Here is a 4,370-nt window from a genome sequence, read left to right as displayed (position 1 = left end):
ACCATCTGTGAATTAAATGGCTAAATAAGAAAGTGTTAGCTAGTAAAGAAAGTGTTGGCTATTAAAAACAAATATCAGAAAACAAAAATGCTTCTGATATGAGGATCCAATTGAATGAGGTCAAATCACTAGCAATGAAACTCAATTTGGTCAGGGCTTAAGTGTAGGCTATAAGGATGCACTAGTGGTAGCCAAACTATTGCAACACGGACAAAACAGTGACTTACCCACAGTAGGCTAGTGCTGCACAATGAAGAATGCCTCCTTTCTTTCAGCAACATCCAAGCAAATAGCCTAAAAAAATGGTGAGAAACACATTTGAAATTATTCTAACTGAATAATAGGCCGCATCCATTTAGTTGCAGCAAAATATATTTTTAAGTAGGCTATGCTCATCACATTACACCAAGGAGGTCTATCATTGCATTACACCAATGTCAATACATTATTTTTCCTTTGAAAAGCACCGTATTCGCTTTCGCCTGCCCACACCGAAAACTATAAATAGGGCCCTACTCACGGCAGTCAGTCGGTGCACTGCACTGTGACAGGTGACAGCTCTGTTCAGTCCTGGACGTCTCCTTCCTTCTTTTCGTAGCTGCAATCATATAGCAAATAGAAAGCCACATTGTTGTTAAACCAGAGGTAGTAGCTATACCATGCTCGCTGACATACAGTGTTAACCGTCCTGACATGTCTGTATATCGAAGCCCACTTCGCGGACGTCCAGGCTTATCTGAAAAGCTGGTTCTAAAACCACACAGACTAGCAATCAGCCATGAACTAGCCTACCTTGAGCAGAGCTGCAGATGCCAGCAGCAATAGTCCAACTGAATAGGGATACACGGCACGTCCGTATTTTCCGTTGTTGTTAATTTCTCTAACTTGTGCTGATTTGTGCTACTTATTCCACGCGAACTCGCGGCAGAGAGTTGATAATATTTGCCCGCCGAGAGACCAACTTCAGAGCGGCGGCACTGCGGCCAGTTATTTGTGTCGAGAGTTACCGTGGAAACCAAAAGACGGTTGGACACAGATTGAAGTTACAGGCGAGTTTCGTGAAATTAAAATTCATCCCATCTGGTTTCGAGACGAGATTCATTCCAGTGTTTCTTATGATTAGATTAGTTGACTCCATTTCCATTGCTTTAGGTAATTGAGAGTAACCAACGGTTTAGGTTTGTGTAGAGACTACCTTGGGCAACGGTCTTCTTATTCTATGGGTTCATACTTCATAGATCGATCGTATGGAAGATAAGACATGCGTTGGATGAACGAATGGCTATCACACATCTATCAGCTTTAGGCAGTTAACTAAAGTTAGCTGGAGACAAAACAGTAAAAACACATTACAAACCTTCATTTTTGTTGAAGACTCCGGTCAGTTCACTTCTTCCAGGGCGGGCAGGCAGAAAGAACGTTATCTGCAGGGAACTCTGATTTCAAACGTAGCAGGGCAACACAGTGTTGGGTACAATAAACCAGTGAGTTGGGTTATTGTGTAACCTAACTAATAACCCAATCAGCAGAGTAGCATAGATGTTCCCCACTGTACCAATATTGAGTTAGAGTAACCCAACACTGCATTAGAATAACCCAACACGTTTACCCAACAGCTGTTATTCAGCACTTGGGTTGACAAAACAACCCAGCATTTCTTAGTGTGTAGTAAACCTCCCTCCTGAAGCCTCATACAGTATCGGTAGCGCTGAGCTATCGAACTGATCCTTTAGCTCAGTGGTATCGTGCCGTGACTCCCATACCCAAACTGATGCGTTGACTAGGAGGTGGTGAGTTCAAGACCAGAGTGGGGACAGCGCGGGGAACACCTCAGTTACATGAGCTGTACAGATAGGCACTCTGAAGCAAACACCAATACTTAATGCCTGTGTCTGTCACAATAAAATGCACAGCACATGCACCGGGAAACTTCACTTGGTCCAAACAGCCTTGAGACTTATCAGACAGATTACAGACAGAACAGACAAATGTAAGATGCGCACATGATGGCACTGAACAGCACACCAAACCCTCCTTGTCATCTAGTATCTGACTGCTTCCCTTTCATCTTTCAAAGCACTTTAGGAACCATTACGACCACTTTCCTCCATGATGTAGGCCACTAAATGCTGATGGACGGTCTTGCCACAATAACATATGGGGGATGTGGGGGCAGGGAATCCCCCAGGGACTATTTAGCATTCTACTGCTGACAAGCATACCATGAAGCAATTTCAACAACTTATTGGAACAATACAAACACCCAGACAAAGATTTGAGACCTCCTGGCCCTGATGTGCAGCTTGGAGTAGGCCTATCTGAGTGTCTACATGGCCAAATGTAGAGAAAAATCTGATGTCAAATCAAATGTGGCCATAGGTTTTGTTTGTGTTTGTTGTGTGAGTTGCTTTACAGCATTTGCAAAGATGGGGTTCTTTTCGGAGCAAAACAGTGACAGCATCACCACCCTTTCCGATCCTTCAAGAAAATATACACCATTCCATTTATCAGAACACAACTTTGACAGGGTCTAATTTAGTGTAATGCAATGAAATAAAAATGCAATGGCAAAAAAAGCAAAACAAAGCAAAGCAAAAAAAAATGTGGAATGTGGCCTATTCAGTTATTTCAAACCAATTTTGAAAATGATTCCAAAGTGTTCATCCTTCCTAAAATAAAATAACATAGACTAGGCTACATGACCCCACGTAACTGTGTCAGCTAACAACGAGACACATCTGAAAGGATAATGCCATGCCAACACAACACTACTGATTTCCAAGACAAATCGTGTCGTGGTTTCATTTGTTACATTTAGTCCTGGACCAGCACTGTAGACCCGTTCGCAATTTGGAGTTGAGGGCGTTTCTCACTGGAATTGAGTTAGTGGGTTCCTAGACATTAAAAATCACGGAGGTGCTCGTCCACCATTGTGCCAGATTTTTCACAATATGGCCGCCAAATATGGCCGCCTTCGCCTATGACAAAAGTCTGGCTTTTTAACTTATAAACTATTTATGCACATGCCATACATCAAATCTGGCCAATTTTTTAAGGGGAATTCATTTATGACAATTGCATGAGGAGAATGTGTGATTTTGACCTTAAAAGGTCATTGTCAAGGTCAAATTTGCTATTCTGAAGAATGTCAATAGACTGGCATGAGTTATTTGCTAATATGACTATGATTATTTTATGTCAGTATAGTGTCAGTATAGTCCTTAAAAGGTCAAGGTCAAGATCAAGGTCATGTTCAAGGCCTTTTATCAATTCTGAAGAACTCGGCCATATGCTTGCCCATTAGGTATTTCAGGTATTAAGAATAAGAAACAGCCACTGTACATGTAAACTATAACCCAAAACAAATGAATGAACTAAGTGAATGAACTAAGTTGGAACATTGGAACATCATAACATTATTTAAAGTGGAACTTTACACATATTACACATATTTACACATATTTGCACACACGTAGTATGCATGCAATTTAGTGGGATGTGTTTTTACAATGGGTCCTCATTTTTCCATGGCAAAATATGGTGCATGAAACTCCAGCAGCACGACAGTCACATTTGCGATTTTCACACTGTCCTGCACATTTACACAATTTAAGCACACCATGTGATAACGGCTTCAGGCATTTCAATGGCAGGAGTATGCCAGGTGTGTGCTCCTGCCATCCATGTTTCATAGGCTCATGCTTTGTTTTGGGGTCCTTAGCTCTTGCAAGTAAGTTGCAGACTCTATGAACAAGAAATGCCCCTCTCTGAATGGGCCCTCTTATAGCACTACTGGTGGGAGGAAGAGCATTGATTCCAGCACCACTGCTGTACATTTCTACTCTGAGATCATCAAATGTTACAGCTGTTGTGGTTGAACTGGCCCCCGCCCAGACACGCACCAAGTACTTCTCAGCTAATGTTGCATCTTGCTCGCTCAATACTTCAGCCTCTCCAAAGTTAAACAAGTACTGAACTGGGTCACAAACCATGGCTGCATGTTTAGTCCCAACCTTACTCATGCAATCATCTCCTGACAGGATATGTGCTTTGATCACAGTTTTTGTCAGTGAAACCCCAAGATGAGAGACTGCTTGATGGAGTGGAAGCATTCTCCGCCTCTCCCCAGTGCCATACTGCTACCAAATCTCCTTCATACCAAGTTCTTGAAAATATGGGCTGTAGTGGAGAAGCAATGCAAATGTGTCCGTATCATTTGAGACTATAACAACTTTTTTGCACTGCTTCACACGAACAGCCCATTCAACATGCACCAGCAACTTGGCATCAGCCTCCTCAATCCAGTTCAAGAGCTCTGGAATTTCTTCACCATCAGCTGACTTTGCTGGTAGCACCTCATCATCAACCAC

At 42.3% G+C, this 4,370-nt stretch overlaps 1 long non-coding RNA gene across 1 annotated transcript; it reads right to left on the bottom strand.

Moving 5' to 3' along the window:
- Positions 1-227: 227 nt before the first annotated feature.
- Positions 228-1,660, bottom strand: LOC134468391 (uncharacterized). Its single transcript, XR_010038785.1, has 3 exons — positions 793-1,660; positions 521-598; positions 228-294 (listed from the first exon to the last, which is right to left on the bottom strand). It is a non-coding gene; the product is annotated as an uncharacterized LOC134468391 (long non-coding RNA).
- Between the last annotated feature and the right edge of the window lie 2,710 nt (positions 1,661-4,370).

The sequence above is a fragment of the Engraulis encrasicolus genome, chromosome 18, assembly GCF_034702125.1.
Source record: "Engraulis encrasicolus isolate BLACKSEA-1 chromosome 18, IST_EnEncr_1.0, whole genome shotgun sequence".
Classification (NCBI taxonomy): Eukaryota; Metazoa; Chordata; class Actinopteri; order Clupeiformes; family Engraulidae; genus Engraulis; species Engraulis encrasicolus.
The sequence above is the reverse complement of the archived record's forward strand: the minus strand, read 5'-3'. Positions and strand labels throughout refer to the sequence as shown.